Genomic DNA, 20,705 nt, shown 5'->3' with positions numbered 1-20,705 from the left:
GGCTAGTAACTGAGTCCATACTTCTTGGACTAAGATCATCAAGCTCTCCTTGAACTTATTGGCTCGAGCTCTTGTAACTAGACCAACAGGAACATGCACCGGGTCTTGTACTAACGAATCTTGGACTGCATCAGATGGGGTCAGTGACGGCGACTTAGATCTACTTTTTTTTATAAAAAAATTATCAATCTTTTTTTGAAATTAATTAATTTAAAATTTGGATTTAAAAATAATTCAAAATTACTAATTATATAGATAATTACTTAATTATAAATTTACAAACAAACTTATTACCAAACAAACTTATTTGAGTGGGTAAATTTTAATTTTGCTATATGAAAGTGGATAGTTTAATATATTGACACTAAAAATAATACAATTTAGTTATATGATTTTCTAAATTTTAAAGTCAAATTAGTACTCCCTCCGTCCCGCCGAAGATGATACATTTCTTAAGTTTGTTATCGATCGCATCGATCCATTAAGGTGAGGCTTTGTTGCGTTGCGTTGCGTCGCTTTCTCGATGATCCGTCGGAGGGAGGCTAGGGTTGCGGCGTTATTTTGTGATTTTGTTTATTTAGATTTTGTAATGTATTTGCATTGGCCTTGGATTAGATGAAATTGGTCGCAGCGCATTTTTTTTCCCTCTCCTTGCTTGTTTGGTGGGGGTTTGTTCTCATAATTTTCTGTTAGATTGATCTGCGAACTTATGTTACCTTTCCCCCTCTTACATTTGTCGTTTCGAATGAAGATGGTTGAATGGTTGTATGGATTTTGGTTTTGTAAATTTGTGATTTAAATTGATTTTTCTCATCGTGTTGAGTGTGGTTGAGCCGTTCCCCTAAATTGTTTTTTATGGACTTTGTCTGCTTTGATCTGGTGTTTTCTGTTGAACATTGGTCTCACAGGCTGGGCACATTGATCCCTCTTGAGAAGGCAGGACCACCGCACAGCTCTTGTCCCTTGCATCATGTTGTTGTTCTTGCTGCTACCTACTGCCGCGGACCTCGGAGTGCTGCTACTTTTGCGCAATGGAGTGTTGCTGTTGCACTTTATTGCTGTAGGCAAACTGGTGTCGTTTCATAGCCTCAACTGCCCCCTCCCCCCCTTCTGATGTGTTTGTTGCCGAGTGCCACCTGATGCACGTCGCCAACCAAGCCTGCAGAAGTCTTACTTCCAATGCACTTACCATCGTGGCCCCTGCTGCTTCATTCATGTGTTGGTCTTCTTACTGCCTACTGTTAACATTGCCCTGCTCTTACCCTTCAATGCAGTGCGGCAAGAAACCACCAGATGAGCTTAAACACAATGAACAAAACAAAAAAAATAAGGATGCAAACCAATACAGGTGTCTCTTACCACTCTTTCTCTGCTGCTCAGCTGGTCCAGATCAGTGAAGGCTCACCTTGGCAGTTTCTCTCGCAAGTGCTGCTGCTCTTTGTTGTGCTTGCTGTCGAGGCTGCTGCTCCTGTACAGGACCCCGGGCACCACATGTACAACTACTGGGCTGGATAGTTCTTGTTTTCATTTTTAGTTTGAAGAAGTCTGGTATATACAATTTCAACTTTTTAGAGATTGAATCTGTGGAAGATTCTTCCCCTACTATCTGTGCGGTTTCTTTCTTCTGGAAACGGCTGAACACTGCAGATGAGCGCGTCTGATATTGGTCCGAATCTTGTGTAGCTCTTCAAAAGGAATTGGCTCTGAATGAGCAACTATGAGGATGTCACAGAATATTGGATTAAGAATAAAGCTTTATTGGCATGCTACCCTTTGATGTCTCGAAAAGCAACACTTATCTCTTGGATCTTAGTCCTCACTTGCAGCAGCCATCGTATTCTAGTGTTTTTTCTTCTCTTGCTAGTAAGAGATAAGATTTTTACACTTGACTTATTATGTATCATATCAGTGGTGACTATTAGAATGGGTAAATGATATTTGTTGACTTTCATGCTGATTCAGATCAGATGTTAAGCACAATTTTTTACACGTGGAGTACCTATTTGTTTTCTTTCAGAATAGATTGAGTAATAATTGAAAGAAGTAAAGCCCTCAATTGAGCTTGTAGTTGTGCTGAAAAATGGTAGAAGATAAAATTTGTGCTGATACTTAAATTTGTTCCAGTCTGTATTTACCCATTTAAACTGTATCTCAATTATGAGATTTTGGTTTTTCTTTGGTAGGAAGATAGTGTAAACTAAATTGGATTTTCTGTGTAAAGTAAAACTATTGAAGTATCTTAAAAAAAAAAAAAAACTTTTAAAATTTGAATTCACAACCAGCAATAGAGTTGATTTTGAATTTAAATTTTAGAGCTTGAATTCATGACTAATAATATTTTTAGTTGTAAATTCATTTAAAATTTAAATACACAACTAATATTATTTATAGTTGTGAATTCACGCGAATTCACGATCAACAATATTTCTAGCTGTGAATTCACAACTAACACTATTTATAGTTGTGGATTTATTTAAAACTTGAATTCACGACCAAATCTATGAATTCACAACTTAATGTTCTTGAATTCACGACCACATCTACAAATTCACAACTAACACTAGAATTCACAACAAGCTCGTCAAATTCACAACTAGTTGTTTTGATTGTGAATTCAAACTTTAAAATTTAAATTCACGATTCACGACCACATCTACGAATTCACAACTAACACTAGAATTCACAACCAGCTCGTCAAATTCACAACTAGTTGTTTTGATTGTGAATTCAAACTTTAAAATTTAAATTCACGATTACTTGAATTCACAACCAAAATAAATCATGGTTGTGAATTCACAACTTAATGTTCTTGAATTCACAACCACATCTACGAATTCACAACTTAATATTTTTGAATTCACAACCAGATTTATGAATTCATAACTAATTGTTCTTGAATTCACAACCAACTCTATTGCTTGTTATGAATTCAAATTTTAAAATTTGAATTCACAACTAGTTGTTTTGATTGTGAATTCAAACTTTAAAATTCAAATTTACGATTACTTGAATTCACAACCAAAAGCTCAAATTCACAACTACTTGTTTTGGTTGTGAATTCAAACTTTAAAATTCAAATTTACGATTACATGAATTCACAACCAAATATTCATAATCAAAATAAATCCTGGTTGTGAATTTGAGTTTTAAAGCTCGAATTCACAACTAGTTGTTTTGGTTGTGAATTCAAACTTTAAAATTCAAATTCACGACTACTTGAATTCATAACCAAAATAAATCCTAATTGTGAATTTGAGTTTTAAAGCTTGAATTCACAACTAATTGTTTTGGTTGTGAATTCTAGAATTGCTAGTGTTAGTTGTGAATTCGAGTTTTAATATCGAATTCACAACCAACTCTATTATTAGTTGTAAATTCACTAATGTTTTTAGTTGTGAATTCAAACTTTAAAACTCAAATTCACAACTACTTGAATTCACAACCAAAATAAATTATGGTTGTGAATTTAACTGGTTGTGAATTCACTCGACTGATTGTGAATTCACAATCAAAAAATTCTGGTTGTGAATTCCACTTGGTTGTGAAATGCGAATTTTTTTAAAGGGTAGTGTTTGAAGGGGTAAAATGGTAAGTGTGGGTATTTTTTTAAGTTTTTATCTTAGTGGCTAATTTTTTATTTTATTAAAGGAAAGCGAATATTTTCACAATCCACTCTTTTTTTATTTATTTATTAACGAGATTAATATATTTTTGGCTTATATAGTAAAATTGGGTAGAATGTTGGATTATAAAAACTATACAAAATTGAACAGTTATTAGAATGACACTACGAAAATTCATCAATAAATGACACTACGGCGTGCATTATTCTTAAATGATATTTTAAATAAATAAGTATAAAATAAGACATTGTGGGTAAGTAAATCACACTAAATTATAATTAAATGTGAAAAAAAAATCACATATAATACATTTCTAAAAACTTACTTATAAACAACATTAGTACGCCACCTCGTGCGATGCACGGATCACAATATATTTTATTATTGTTTAAATTTCAAATTATGTAAAAATGTGAAAATGACATTATTTATGAGTTAGATTACTTGGTAACAAAAAAAATATGTTAATTTAAATATTAGTATTTGATTTAAACTATTGTATAATAACAGTATTATTAACTTAATAGAACTTGTCATGGTTTCTGTGTTGAGGTTGCTGTTGTGCCCAGGATTAGGAGATGATTTTAGGCCATCTTTTGTTAGTCACTTTATTATCCCAAACACTGTCCTTGAAAAAAAAAATTATCCTTTGTTATCCACTTTGAGCCTATTTAGCTTTTATTCTTTAGCCGGATGATAGGGGGTGATGAAGTATATGGGGATCTTTGTGTGGTGAATATGCATAGTGGGTTGTGAAAAAGAAGGGATGATATTGTGCTAATATTCACTCTTATAAGCTCTAGAAAAGTTGTGAAAAAAAAAGTTGTTCAAAAAAAAAAAGGAAAAAGAAAAAAAAAATGTGAAGTCGAGTGTTTATTGAGAAATTTGTTAGAGAATCGACTTTGTTTGTTGGAAATAAATGGAGAGCATAAAAGAGTGTTTAGTTCTGTTTTGTGATGATTAAATCCCTTGAGTTGTGTTGTTTATGGTGACATAGTTGGGTGGAAGATGGAATTTATTCCATGCTTGATAAGTGAAGTTATAAGGTTGGTGTTCTTGATCTATTTGAGTCACTTAACCTATATTTCCCTACCTTAACCAATGTCCTTACATTATAATCCAAAGAAAAAAACCTTTCTGATCTTAGTCCTGGCACACTTTTAGCGATGGAGATTGTAGACGATTGGCAAGCCTATGGTAAGAGATCTGCATTACATTGAATTCGATGAGAGTATACACGTCCCGTTCCATCAAATTGAGAGTTGAGTGATATACATACCTTGTGAGATTCAATTGTTTGGAACGTCAAGGTTGATTTTGCTATAGGTTGTGTTTATTGGTGAATTTTGTGCTTAATTGTTGAGGATTTGAGAATTCTATCCTTCTTTATCTTTCGGAGGCATCGATGAGCTAGATTTCTTACCCATTCGTGTTATTAATTTTATTCTTCCCATTATTCGAGGACGAACAATGGCTTAAGTTTGGGGGAGTTGATAACACTCATATTTCCATGGTTTTTAATGTTCATATGATGTTAATTTTATAGGAAATTGAGTGTTGGATGATTGCTTTTGTGCTTAATTTGCTTTATCTTGTGAAACATGATTCTTACTCGAACTTTGAAGGAATTTGCAGATATATTTAGTTCGAATTTGGAACAATGTTCTGAAATAGAAGTTGTAGATCGTCTTGATACGAGTTTGTGAGTGCAAACGGATCATAAATCGGAGCTCGGACGAGAAAGTTATGGCCGAAACAAAAACGTCGCGCGCAGCAGTCAAAATTCGGCGACCTAAACGGCGACCGCCGAAAATGGGTATTTTAAAGAAGAAATTCGGCGACCTAAACGGCGACCGCCGAGTTGGTCGCCGAAGTTTCTGTTTCAGTTTTGCACTGCGAGCTCTAAATTCGGCGGGCGCCGAATTTGGTCATTTTTCAGCACAAATTCGTCGACCTAAACGGCGACCGCCGAGTTTGACCTCCGAATTGGGCGGTTTTGCGAGATTTTCCGATTTTTAGAGTTCTTCTGGGTTCCAAACACTGTATTTTACCCTGATACTTTAAATAGGTCTTCTTTTGACCTATCTAGGATTCCTTTTTCAGTCCTAAACTTTATTTTCTCAGATTCATAGCTTTAGATTATTATTGCTTTCCAGTTTTTACAGCTTGGATTGGATTTCCACAAGATTGAAGATTCAAGCCGCTACAATTGTTTTATTCAGAGTTTTATTTAATTTAGTTCTTTCAATTGTGTTCTTTTTAATTATGTTTATGATTTATTTTAGTATGTTTGGCTAGTTCTTTTATCTGAACCTAGGGTTTGTACATAGCTGATTAATTATGTGTGTATGATTTATTGATATCAATTTGCCCTCCAACTTGTGATTCATGATTCCTGGTGCTTAATTTCTTGTGAATTATTTGGCCAATAATTTTGCATGTCTAGCTGTTCAGTTTGAGTCTTGAATGCGATAATTGTTCAGCCGATTCAGGAATGCATGTTATAGTAGTAGCCTTAACACTTGAATGGGATAGGTGAAACTATAGGGAGCTATTCTTTGTGTACGCTTGGGAGTTAATTTATTCCTTGGAATCTTGAATGTGAAAGGGGGTAAATTAATCTACTTTCATAGGTGTTCGTTAGAGAAACTTGTGAATAGTTCTGTGATCTCTCATCAGGGTTGGATTAAATTGGTAATTGAATCAATATATTAAATGCATGTAGTTAATTAGTAAAAGTACATCCCTAGGGTCAGAGTTTTCTTTCTATTTGATTCAGTTATCATTATTTCTCTGCTATTTAGATTTTATTTTGTCAACTTTAGTTTTTGATTCACCTTCTGATGAGGAGTAATATATGTAGAGCAGAGGAATCTCTTTACCAGTGGAGTCACGGGGAGCTAGTGAAGTAGATTTCATCAAAAGAATCGTATTCGCTGGAAGAATCATCCTCACCAGAGGAAGCGCACTCGCCAGAAGAACAATCCTCGCCAGAGGAACCATCCTCGCCAGAGGAGTTATACTCGCCAGAGGAATCATCCTCATCAGAGGAGTCTTGCTCACCAGAGAAGGTCATTTTCACCAGAGGAGTCTCGCTCGCTAGAGAAGCCACCCTTGCCAGAGGAGTCATCTCCGTCAGAGAGGCCACTCGCCAGAGGAATCAAGGAAGCGCGGAGAAATATCCCGCGTAAAGACGAATTTACCAGCGTACCCCCGACCACGCAAGGCGCATGTTCGGGACCTGATTTTACTATTTTGCCCTCCTATGTAATCTATAAATAAGACCTGAGTGCGTGCATTGTAACTACGTTATCTAAAAATTCTCAATACAGCAGTAGTTTTCTCTTGAGTTTCTGCATTCCGATTGTGTTCTTTGTCTCTTCCGTTCAACCACACTAGGTATAGCTTATGATCACTACTCTTTAGTCTAGGTGTTGGTTCCTTGTTTCACCACCTTCCTATTTGTTTTGCATGTCTACTGTGAGTGTCTGTTTAGGAAATAGATAGAGTAATTTCGTTTTACAGTCTCTGTGGATACGATACTCGACTTGCTGTTTCTGTGCTACGATTACATTGTTTAGTTGCAGTTATTGTTGTTAAGAAATTAGCGATCAGGCACAAACATGATTTTCGTACCTTAATTTTCACATGATTTGTTGTCATTTCCCTTCTTTATTTCCTTGTGAATGCGTATTTGTGGCCTTATGTTGAGTTTTATGATGATTTGATATTTGATTGTAGTTGTTGGGAACCTTGTGGAATATCCTAACCCTTGTTTTGATGATACCAAAATTCATAGGACTTAAATGTAATAGACTAGAATCGTTTTTGAACTCAAGTGTTAGAGTTCGTTTCTAGTTTAGTTGCGGTGTCAAAGACTGAAGACTGAAGACTGAAGACTGCAGTTACCAACTGAAGTATCAGTTGAAGAATCAGTTGAAGACTGATTATTTAATGCGCGCCATGGACTGATACTAAAGTCAAGTATCAGTTGAACATTCCTCCTAGGACTGATCTTCCAACGTTCAGAGGAAGCCACGTACGCTCAAGTACAGCCGCATTAAATGCAGAGATATCTCAATATATTATCTCTGCAGAGGTCATTCCTATCTGGTGGTTACTTTTCAGAGATGTCACATCTCCTGTCCATCAAAGAGAGCCGTTTCCACACAGACAAGGAACCTCGAAGATTGAAGCCTCAGCCCAAATTCGAATTGCTCTCCAACGGAAGAAATCTTGAGGACGATTTACGCCAACGGATCTATTCAAGAGTTCTCCTACAAATAGCGCTCGAGGATCACTTCAATCTTCACCGATTCAACGACATAAGCTGAAGCTCTGCCGAAATAGCTACTCAGCCTAAAGCTTAAACCGCCCAAAGCTTGAATCGAAGAAGAGAATTCCAAAGCCAAAATCAGTCACTGCTGATTACATACATTCTCTTAGACCCTAGGCATATATTCTGTGTACCCAGAAGCCAAAGGTCAAACTTGCTTCAAAGAACTCGTTCTTTGTAAGTATAGTTGGCACTCGTTTAAACCTCTCCCCCATAAGAGTGTTTGAGTGACTCGGAGTTTCAGAAGGTGTTCTGAACTCTGATAGGGAAGTCTGAGCACGAGGTGTGCTTAGCAAGGAAATCCTGCGCGAGCTGTGTAGGTGCTGAAATCCTGCGCGAGGTGTGTAGGTAGGGAAACCCTACGCGAGGTGTGTAGGTGCTGAAGAGAGAGTTTATCTTCAGTTCACAGTTTGCAGTGCACCAGGGAAGCACTTGCGGAGTGGATTGTTGGTCTGATCAACCAGCCGTGGATGTAGGAAAGAGTTTTTCCGAACCACGTAAAAGTCTCTGTGTTATTTACAGCTTTCAGTTTTACATTCATAACTGTGTTATTTCAATTGATAAAACTGAATGCTGACTAACTGAAAAGAGAAACCTTAATCCAACTATGTGCTCCACCGAGGCTATTCGAAACTAAGTTTAATTTCCGCTGCGTATGATATCAATCTGAATCACTATCCTCTGATAGTAAGGAAGAGAGATATCATCTTCATCTTTGCAAACACGACTGAAGCCCTTACGTGGATCAGTTAAGTTCCAGTGACTTAACTGGTAACTCTTTACTGAAGAGCTTTCAGTATCAGTCGTCAACCCTGTTGGTCAACACTTATTTCGGTTAAACAGGTGTCTTGTTTGCGTGTAAAGTTTCGCTTCTATCTCTGACTGAGATCCCTCTGATTGAGGTTTGTAGATAGTCATAAAAATAGCCTATAGGTGTATTCCCCCTACACCTATTCGAGACCCCCCGGACCTAACAATTGGTATCAAAGCAGGTTGTTCGCAAGAACTATCTGTCTCTGACTAGTTCTACTTGAACTAGATCCTTATTAAAGGTCTCGAAAAAGTTTTACTCTTTTTCTTATTGTTTTGTGCTTGCTACTTGCTTTATCTGCTGTTACCTGTTCTCTCTTTTTTGATGGAGACTAACCACAGCAGATTATCTTCTCTACCTATGTTTTGTATTGAAAAATACGACATATGGAAGTTTCGGCTTGAAAGCTTCCTCATTGCCCAACATTGTAGAATGTGGGAAGTCATCACCAGCGGTCCAATCATTATCACCGAAACTGTAAAAAGGATTCCTACTGACATCCGTCAGGAACCTTACGATGAGGACCAGCCCAAGTCAAAGGCAGACTTCACCACAGAAGAAAGGAAGCAAGATGAGCTAGACAACCTCGCCAAAAGCATCATCTCCGGCACCGTTCCTGACAAGTATGTCATGAAGATCATCAAGTGCAGGACAGCAAAGGAGATGTGGGATATTCTGGAAAGAATGTGCATAGGTTCTGAGGAGATCAAGGAGAATAAGCTTTCCATAGCTTGTCAGAAATTCGACTCCTTCCTCATGCTCAAGAATGAATCTGTCGAGGAAATGGAACAAAGATTCAATCTCATATTGAATGAAGTTCAATCCATTTCCAAAGACAAATACACTCAACGAGAAATCAACTTGAAGATTCTTCGAGCACTGCCACGAGGAGAATGGCAGATCTACTCAGTCGCTCATCAGCATAAGCCAGGATTCAGTCAGCTCCCGACAAACAAGCTTTTCTCCGATCTCATGGCAAATGAGTTCGATCTTCTGAGAAATCTTGGTAACAAGAAGGCTGGAGGATCAGACGAAGATGGTCCATCAACCTCAAGAGGAGTTGCACTGAAGGCCTCAACCAGAGAAGGCAAGAAGTAGATCAAGGAGCCAACGGAACTCAACCCTGAGGACTTCTTCAGTCAATATGCCTTGTTGACTGACAGATTCAACAAGATGGAGTCCAAGTTCCGGAAGTACAGAAGGTTCCACAAGCAGCACTACAAGGGAAAAGAAAGAGAAATGGACTCCAGACATTCCACAGATCGAAGCGGAGAAAGGAAGTCAGCCGCTTACGACATCAAAGAATTGGAATGTTATGGATGTAGAAAGAAAGGACACTTTAAGCATGAATGTCCTGATCTGACTCCAGCTGAGCGCAGGGAACTGAAAGCAAAGAAAGATCGCAGATCTTTGAAGAAGAAAGCGATGGTTGCTGATGATGCTGACCCTTCCAACGACACATCAGAATCATCCGACTTCGACAGTTCCAGCTCAGATGATGAGAGCCGAGCCCTGATGGCCAACGAATCAGAAAGTGTAGCTGACAACAGCTACGACAATGGAATGAATGGCCCAGAGGTAAAATCTCTCACGAAAACTCCATATACTGATAACTTCCTGATGCTTTCAGGAGACCACTCAGAATCTGGAGATAGCTCATCCGTTGAAACTGACGAGTTTGATCAGCTCCTGACTGATCACTGTCAGCTGAGGAAAATGTTCGAAGATCTCCTCAAGCAGAATCAGAAAAAGGACAAGGAGATCGATGATGAACGAGCTAAACATCAGACAATCATCTACTTTCCGGATGAAACATGTCTTGATCAGCTAATCATGGAGAACAGCCGACTGGAAGAAGAGCTCAGAATCTCCAACTCAAAATGTGAAAGAGCTTCTCATGAAATCAAAAGGCTTAATCACAAGCTGGAAGAAACAGTCAAGAACTGCATGATGCAGTCTCCCATGATGAGCAACTTTCCATCGAAAGGACTGGTCAACAGCATCGGAGGAAAGGTTGCAGCTGCCAAAGGAAAGGATATCATGATCATCTCTAAGAATGATCCTTCTGAAATCACAACCTCAGAAGAATCAAGAGATCATGATATGGATGAAGTTCACAAGCGCAGACTGATGGCCAGATCAAATGTTCCACCTCCACGAAGCTACAGACGAGCTAAGGAGGCTCCCAACCAGATCATCATATTGAAAAGGCTGGAAAGCAGATTTCAGTCAAAGATCCGGGAAGGAACATCAGGAGCCAAGAAGAATCTTTCTCATCAACCCAGGAGGAAGAAAGGCCACATCAGTCAGAAACTGACATCCTCAGTTCAGTTTCAGAAAGAACAACATCCATGGAGATCAAGCAATGCTGAGTCCAGTCGAGCCATGCCACTTCCTCGACGACAAGCCACTGGACGTCAGACAAATCTCCATAAGTCTGCAAAGACTAAAGTATCTCACGGAAGATACTTCGGCGAGCAAAGAAGACCTCAATCACTCACCAGACAGAACTGCTATAAGAGTGAGGCCTTCAATAGGATTTCTCAACGGAAGAATGCTCATATGCCACCTGAAGCGCCAACGACACCGATCAGACATCAAACAATGCGCAAGAAATCAGCCAGACCAATTCTGAAGCAGATTTGGGTTCCAAAGGGAACTCGAACTAACATTGAATGACCCAAAGCTTGATTGGGTGCCTGAAGCAACTCTTTCTTGCAGGTCAATGTCAGGAAACATAAAAAGAAGGAAGAGGCCAAAGCTTCAATTAGAACGTGGTATCTGGACAGTGGCTGCTCGAAGCATATGACGGGCTACAAAGAATATCTATCCCAGTATGTTGAGAAAGCTGGATCCAAAGTTGCATTCGGAGACAACTCGATTGGAGAAACAAAAGGCTATGGTGTGCTCAACATGGGTAACGCTAGTATCAGTAATGTTAGCTTTGTTTCTGGTCTTAAACATAATCTGTTGTCTGTGAGTCAATTTTGTGACAGTGGTTTCACAGTGAAAATCAAAAAGGATGAATTCACTGTTAGAAACAATCAGAAGAAGGTGGTTCTGAAGGGATTCAGACAAGGAAGTCTCTACATCGTTTCTTGGGAAGACAGCCCACCAGAAACGTGCCTCATCAGTAAAAGCAGCTCAGAGCTCAATTGGCTATGGCACAAGAGACTCAACCATCTCAACTTCAAGACGATCAACAAACTTGCTAAACATCAACTGGTAGAAGGACTCCCTTCTATTGTATTCCAGAAGAAGCAAGAATGTGAAGCATGCCTCAGAGGAAAGCATACGCGGACATCATTCAAGTCAAAGACAGGACACTCCTCTGAAAGGATTCTGCATCTACTTCACATGGATCTGTTTGGCCCGATCACTCCAAGAAGCTACAACGGTAGGAAGTACACCTTGGTAGTTGTGGATGATTATTCACGATATACCTGGGTTATCTTTCTTTTCAAAAAGAAGGAGACACTGGAGGAACTGCCAAAGCTGTTGAAGAGACTGAGCGTTGAAAAGGAAGTCAACATCATCAGCATCAGATCAGATCGTGGGATTGAGTTCCTCAATACTGTCATTCGTGAGTATTGTGATGAACAAGGAATCAGTCATCAAACTTCTGCAGCAAGAACTCCACAGCAGAATGGAGTTGCAGAGAGAAGAAACCGGTCTCTAAAGGAAGCAGCAAGGACGATGCTAGCCGAGTCAAAACTCCCCTTGAAGTTTTGGGCCGAAGCAGTCAACAACGCATGCTACACGCAGAATCGCTCCTTCCTCACTCAGAGACATGGAAGAACTCCATACGAGTTATGGAAGAACAGAAAGCCATCGATTGCCCACTTTCATGCTTTCGGTTCTAAGTGTTTCATACACAACAACGATAAGAAGAGGTTGAACACCTTCGATTGCAAGGCTGATCCAGGAGTCTTCCTTGGATACTCCGGAACAGAACGTTCAAGCAAAGCCTATCGAGTGTTCAATACTTAAACTCTATGTGTAGAAGAAACACCTCATGTGATCTTTGATGAGTCTACAGATGGTTTCAGGGAACAAGATGCTGAAAAGAATGTTCAGATCACTGAAGGTTCCAAAGCTGAAATCCATACTGACGAGCCCTCTACTGTCTTGGTATGGGGACCTGGCAAGGATGAAGATACTGAGATGCTTCAGTATCAGAAGATCAACCAACGGTCTGAAGTTCAAACTGGAGCCAATACAGATGGCAATAGTCAAGGGGGAACTCCAGTTGCTGAAGTTCAAGTTGAACGCGCAGAAGCCGCCCCAGCTCAACTCTCCCCTGCTCCAGAAAGTGCTCAACATCCCAGAGCTATTCTAACTGAAGAAGCTCCACCATCTCCTGAAGAAATCAAGAAATATCGAAGATGGTTTGAACTCCACTCTAAGGAGAACATCATTGGAGAACCATCAGATGGCGTCAAGACTCGGAGATCTATGTGCAACCTCGTCTTCGACATCAATCAGAACTGCATCAACGAAGATAAGAATTTCAGCTGTTTCTTATCAACTACAGAGCCGAAGGATATTGAAGAAGCTCTGAAGTCCACAGAATGGGTCATCGCAATGCTAGAAGAACTCAATGAATTCAACCGGAATTCTGTTTGGGAGCTTGTGGATCGACCAGACGATGCAAAGGTGATTGGCTTGAAATGGATTTTCAAGAACAAGAAAGACGAAGAAGGAAACGTTGTGAGAAATAAAGCAAGGCTTGTGGCTAAAGGATACAGTCAAGAAGAAGGAATCGACTACGACGAGACATTTGCCCCAGTTGCCAGATTGGAAGCAGTCAGACTCTTCTTAGCTTTTGCAGCTCACAAAGGTTTCAAGGTACACCAAATGGATGTCAAGTGTGCATTTCTCAATGGAGTGCTCACAGATGAAGTCTATGTAGAACAACCTCCAGGATTTGAGGCTGCTGGACCAGAAAAGGTGTACAAGCTGAAGAAAGCGCTCTATGGGTTGAAGTAAGCACCAAGAGCGTGGTATGATACTCTCTCGGAGTATCTAGTTGAACAAGGCTTCAAAAAGGGATCTGTGGACAGAACGTTGTTCACTCTCAAAGAAGGAGAAGATCTCTTGCTTGTTCAAATTTATGTCGATGACATAATCTTCGGATCCAAATCCGAACACATGTGCAATAAGTTTGCTGACATCATGAAGAACAAATTCCAAATGTCCATGATGGGAGAAATGAATTTCTTTCTCGGATTGCAAGTCAAGCAGACCAAAGAAGGAATACTGATCAGCCAGTCCAAGTATGCCAAGGAGCTGATAGCTAAGTTCGGTATTCAGCACATGAAGTCAGTCAAGATCCCAATGAACACAAATTGGAAAGTTGATCCAGGTTCAGAAGGAAGCTCTGTCTCTTCGAAGAAGTACAGAGAAATCATTGGATCTTTGCTGTATTTGACTGCGAGCAGACCAGATATCGCATTTGCAGTCGGGATTTGTGCAAGATATCAATCAGATCCTAAGGAAGCTCATTTAGATGCAGCTAAGCGGATTCTGAGATATCTCAAGGGCACACCCAATTTAGGATTGTGGTACCCAGCAGAGGACGACATCAAGCTCACCGGATTTTCTGACTCCGACTTCGGTGGATGCAAGCTTGATCGCAAATCAACCTCCGGAACATGTCAATTCCTAGGCAACAAGCTCATCTCTTGGTTTTCTAAGAAACAGACTTCAGTCGCCACCTCTACAACTGAAGCTGAATATGTTGCTACCGGAAGCTGCTGCTCACAAATCCTGTGGTTAGTCCATCAACTAAAGGACTATGGGATCGAGAAAAAGAAAGTTCCTATCTATTGCGACAGCTCCAGTGCTATTGCAATCTCCCAGAATCCAGTTCATCACACCAGAGTCAAACATATTGAGATTCGACATCACTTCATTCGTGATCATGTCGAAAAGAAGAATGTCTCTGTGGAATGGATTCCCACTGCTATTCAGAGAGCGAACCTGCTGACCAAGGCTCTTCCAGAAGAGAGGTTCAACGATCTTTGTGCAAAGATTGGCCTCATCAACCCTGAAGAGTGATGCTGTGTTTGAAGATTTTCTCAAACAGTCATGCTGACTGGTGGTCAACTAACTGCTGCTTCTACGATCGTCGACGTAAAAAGCAATGAAGTCCAAGTGCTCATCTGAAGAGGAAGTCATCCTGATGAATCATCCTGATGAATCATCCAGGATCACGTGGTATCAACTGACTACTATGTTCAGTTGATCAGTAAGTATTTTAAAATGCTTACCTTTTCAAAATCAGTTATTTCAGTTTAGAGCTTTAAGTTTTTAGTTCAAAATCTTTTCTCTAACTGATCAGTTTCTTTCAAAAACTTTAACTGATTATTGGAATTGTTGGAATTGGAATATCCGTAAGAGGACAAGATTTTTATAAAGTGAAAATCTGTTTTGATTGAACTTGTCCTGATCTTTTTGCCAAAAATCCTTCCAACCTTTTTGCCTCTGCAATAAAATTTCTTGAAACGCTCATTGACATAACATATGTAATGATGCCTTTTGAAGTCCCTCGCAGTGACGGCGGACGCGAAATTTTTCTTCAATTGCATTTAAGGCACAGTTTTCGAAAAAACTTTTCATTTCTACATGGTTCACATCTTGTCTATTTATACCATGTTGTCTTCATAGTATTTCTGCATCAACTAACAACTCTCCACAGCTTTCACTGTGAGAAAAAGTTTCAATTGTTTCCAAAGTTGCAGAAAAATTGTTCCGACTAAAGGAGAAATCTATGACTGCAAAGTCATGGAGTGGAAGAATGACGCTCATAGTCTTGGTCTTCACCAGACCCTTCCACTGGATCACAACGTCTCTCCGGCGTCAAAGTTTGCTCTACCCTCACTTGTATCCAGCGAAGCGAGTGTTGTAACACCCCGTACTTTTCCTATGATGTGAGATAGTGTCTTAACACTATTGAGAGTACTGAGATGTCGAAATACGAGACTTTTTTTTTATATGAGTAGATAAGACAGATTGTCTTTTAAATAGAGATACGAGTGAATAAATCAATGATGGAGCTAAAGTGAAGAGATGTGATAAATGAGTTGAGATAGAGATGCTGATTGAATTGAGCTGAGATTTTATTTTATTTCCAACTACCGGGAATAGAGTTACCGGATACTGAATTATCAGAGACTGACTGTCCTATTAAGAAAATAGGAATACTGAGTTGGAAATAGAGTCGAGGACGAAAGAGTGAGAAACCTTGATATATAGAGTCGGTCAGAGAGACGTCTAGCTTATTTGAGCCTGCCGACTATTTTGATGTGATGTTATGTGAATTTACATGACTGAATGATTATGTGATTTTCGTGATGTGTGTCACTGTGACCGAGTTATTATGATTTTTATTTGAGACCTTAGCACTTGGAATTTTTATTAAGTTTACAAAGCAAGTGCAGTTTATTTTTATCGAGAAATCGAATGATGCCGGTTTATGAAAATTTTTCCGAGCATAATATTTTTTTTAAATTATTTTTCTTCCTACGAAGAGGAATATTATATATATGTGAGTGCACTAATATGAGTGCTATAATTATTATTTTGGTCACATGAATATTTATGATGTGGTATTTTATTAATGAGTGACATTACCATAGTTTTGTGATTTTATTTGATCACCTTTCACACACTTTATTTAATTACCCATACCATATGTCATATGCCTAAATTTTGCTAAGTATAGAATTGAGAGAGTAGAGATTAGAGAGTAGAGATTAAGAAAGTGTAGAGATTTGAGAGAGAAAGAAGAGATTAGAGTGAGAAGATGCATTAATGCCAAATATTCTCTAAAGATTCACAAATCTTTTATAAGATTTCCAAATCCATTTCATATCTTGCAAGAATTCCTCTCTCTCCTTCTTCCCTAATTTTCGAGCTCTCTCTCCCTCCCTTCATCTCTCTACTTTCCTCCATTGTTAGCCATTGATGAAACCTTCGAAGCTTCACCCAAGTATGCCAAACACATAAATCACTACTTAAATCCTCCATAAACACCTCTTATCAACTTAAATCCAAGAGAATCCTTGAAGATTGGTTTCAAGAATAGTGAGAGAAAATTTGGATAATTGGTGAAAACTTGGGTAAGTGATCTCCATATTCATAGATATAATTTGTATGAGTGTGTATATGAGCTTATTTGAAGGATTGGAGCAAGAAATCACCCCCTCCCTTTTTCCTTCAAATTTTCGAAAAAATGGGTATCTTACCCTTCAAAAATTTTTCTTCTTCTTTCCTTGAATTGAGGTGAGAAAAATGAACTATGTGATGTTTGGTGATGATTGAGGTGTGTTTTGAAAAACTATGTTTTGAGATGTAAAGATTCGATGAGTTTAGTTTACCCCAAATTTGGGAATTTTTGGGTTGATGATCAAGGTGATGAATTGATGATGAAAATGAGTTTATGAGGTGTATATGATGATGATTGATGGAGTAATTTGAGTATATGATGTCAATTGGAGTTTTGATGTGAGTTAGTTTACTAGAATTAGGGATATGTGTATATATGCCCTTATTTGTGAATTGATGGTTTTGATGTGAGATTAAATGACAAAAATTGATAGATATATGATGAGATTAAAGATCCATGTGAGTTTATAAAATTTCAAAGGGTTTAGTTTAATAAAAATTAGGACTTTCTTGTCTATGTGTTTAATAAGTGTTTTGGCTTAAGATATATGAAATTGAACATGATGTTAGGGTTTTATTATGTATGATTAAGTCTATTGTTAACTAAGTAAAATTTTGACTTGAGTTAGTTTATGAGAATTTTTGAGTCTTCATATTTGAGAAGTCATCGAATGTTTAAATGTGGTCTATTTTGATTTATGACCATTATGTGAAAGATGTCATGCTTTTGTTGAGAATTTTATGTTGATATATGAGTTTTTCACTAGAGTTAGTTTACATGATAAAAAGGGAAATATATGTGTAAAATGAGTTACATGATGTATGGAGTCAATAATGAATGATTGAGTGTTTTTGAGCATGAGATTGAAAAGAGAATTTGATTGATACGTTGTTGAAACGTTTCCCTTGAGATTTGAGTTAAGATGTAAAAGAGGAGAGTTAATTTGAGTATGATGAGTATTTTGATGTATTTGAATGTTTTTAAGTGCTTTAAGTGCTTAAAATGAGTTTTGATGTGGTTGCTTTGTATAAATGTTAATTTGAGCATTTAAGAGTTGGGAATGAATTTTTGGTGATTTTTCGTAGGCTACTGACCTACTGTGATCGACGGTTTTTCGATGTCAAAAAGCTTTGAAAATTTTACAGAATGTCCCTACATGAGTCTTGAGCACCTCTGTAAAATTTCAAGTCATTTGGACTTGATTTACTATTTTTATAAAATGCAAAACCAAATCTGCACATTTCTGCCGGGAATTTCAGAGAACAGGGGACAAAGTCATTCATTTCAGTGACTTCCTGTGTGAATTAGATTTCCAAATTTTTATGGTATCAACCTTACTGTATGGGCTAGATATCCACCAAATTTGAGCGCAGTTTGACAACGTTTACTATTTTTGAAAAATCAAACTTTTCGATTGCTCAAAACTGCCGAATATGGTAGACTGTAGTAAAACAGTCATATCTCCCAAACCACTTGGAGTTTCTGACTCTACTTTTTTTTAAATGAAACTAGACTCAAATACCTTTCTTTTGGTATGAGTCTGGAATCCAGGGGATGTCGGAGTCAGAACGTGTTAAAGTTTGAAGTCGAGTCTGTGTAAAAACAGAACATGTCTTGATGATGTTTGATGGTATTTTCTTATGTGCCTTATGTGATTGTGTTGCCTAAGTGTTTGAATGAGATTAGACGAGCCTTATATGAGTGATAAATCGAGACTTAGAACCATGATTTTCTTGAAACCTATCCTTAGACTTAAGGATTTGAAATGAGTGAAGAGTTTATGTAGAGTTGGTTAAGAAGATAGAATATAATATAGAGCATGAGTTGAGGCATGAGTTTTTATCGTTGAGTTCTAATCGAGATTCATTTTATGACATGAACCTTCGATGATGACGATGATCCCTGAAGACACGAGCAGAGCAGGGAAGTAAGTAACTCCGCTTTGACGGGAGTTTTTGAGTAAGGTCTTCAGGTGGGCAATATTTTGAGTATAAATATATTATCCGAGTTTTCCAAAATGATTTGATGATATAATGATGTTATGAGCTTATCAAATGTTTTGAGATAAATGATGTTTGAGAACTGTTTGACTTGCCAATTTTTTGATGTTGAGCTTGTGTGTTACCCTCTACTGATGAGACGAATTCGGTCCTGCCACAAGCGGGATTTTGTGCACAGAGGTGACTGTGAGCCGTCTTCGGGTCGGCCGGTCACGGTACTTGAGAGGGAGGCCTACTTCTCAGTACCTTTGATGATGAGTAGTGGATGTGGTACATACATGATGAATGTTTAAACTGCGCAGTTACTTATTTATGATGTTGATTATGAAAACTGCATGCACAGATTCATTGATACTAACTTATTTCTGTGTATTGCTGAGATGTGGCAAGCTTCAAACTTATAGCTCTAAGAGCACCTTTCTTGTTTTTCGGCGTTTGCCCACTGAGTATTATATACTCACGCCCTGCATGTATTTCTAAATGTGCAGGCTAAGCGAGGAGTGAGATTGGTCTGGTGCTGGTGGGGGATCGTTGGATGACGTATTTACTTTATCGTATTTTCCTTTTTTATCGATAAAGTCTTGATGTGAAGTTACCTTAAATATGAATCAAGTAATATACTCACGGTTATGTGTCTCCATACATGTAATCGGTTCGCCTTTTGCTGCGATACTCTGCATATTATTTTTCCTTACGAAAAATAAGCTATACCTGTTTTGTTTTTGTTCGTGAAATTCCTGATAATTAAAAAGTTACAACAACGTTGACGATTTTACCCTTGGGTTCAATTAATAATATTTTCCTTAGCATGCTTTGATGTGAGCTTCCGCTTGATGTTCGACCTACTCTTCTATTCCTTTATTCTTTAAAAATAGTCGTATCGATACTCGTACCCCACTATCACTAGTGTCGGGATTTCGGGCTGCGACAGGGTGGTATCAGAGCAGGTCATCTGCTCTGAGTCTATTGCTTGACTGAGTTGAACCTTTGATTACTGGTATCTTTTTAACTTGAGTACTAGTCTAATTTGAATTCTTAGGCTAGTTTGAGAGAGTCAGTTTGAAACGAAACCCCAGCACCCCATCTCCTCCGGCTTAACGAGGTAAGAGGTTGATGTTGTTTCTTATTGCTTTTCTGTTAAAAGCTGAGTTTGGGTTACTAATGAGTTATGAATTGTTTTGATGACGGAATTATTTGAGATGATGGAATCTGATATGAGGCAGTTGATGTGGAATATGAGGAGGAATGTTGAGGCTAATATAGCCGATGCCCCACCGTACCAAACGAGGACGAGTATGTTGTTGATTGAGATGTACCAAGTAAGTTTCGTCATCCATTTTCTAATGGATATGATGTTTTATATTACAGGATGCCGAGTCATATCGAGACAGCGATGCAGCGATGGTTCAGGGAGTATATCCCGGACGAGGATGACACCTTGGGTGAACTTCTGGCACACTATCACCGACGATGGAGGAGGGCTATTCCCTATGGGATCGATGGCGCAGAGGCCATTACGCTTTTGATTCCACTACTGCCACCTTTGTGGCGAGACTGGGCGACATCGTTAGTGCCCCAGTACGTAGATACTACCTGGTTGGAGGGCATCAGGTACGGAGACCTTAGTGGCTTCATCGCGACGCTGAGCCACCGTTATTTTGCTCATGGCGATCCGCCTTCACCGCCGTATGGAGAGCTTGAGGGACCAGCCCAGGGAAGGGAGCTAGTTGTTGTGCCTCCACCTCTCGAGGAGCCGATTCTGATG

General features: G+C 38.6%; 1 long non-coding RNA gene across 1 annotated transcript; it reads left to right on the top strand.

Moving 5' to 3' along the window:
- Positions 1-16,675: 16,675 nt before the first annotated feature.
- Positions 16,676-20,180, top strand: LOC131007621 (uncharacterized). Its single transcript, XR_009096188.1, has 3 exons — positions 16,676-16,893; positions 18,849-18,912; positions 19,429-20,180. It is a non-coding gene; the product is annotated as an uncharacterized LOC131007621 (long non-coding RNA).
- The last annotated feature ends 525 nt before the right edge of the window (positions 20,181-20,705 follow it).

Source organism: Salvia miltiorrhiza, chromosome 2 (genome assembly GCF_028751815.1).
Source record: "Salvia miltiorrhiza cultivar Shanhuang (shh) chromosome 2, IMPLAD_Smil_shh, whole genome shotgun sequence".
In the NCBI taxonomy this organism is placed as follows: domain Eukaryota; kingdom Viridiplantae; phylum Streptophyta; class Magnoliopsida; order Lamiales; family Lamiaceae; genus Salvia; species Salvia miltiorrhiza.
The sequence above is the reverse complement of the archived record's forward strand: the minus strand, read 5'-3'. Positions and strand labels throughout refer to the sequence as shown.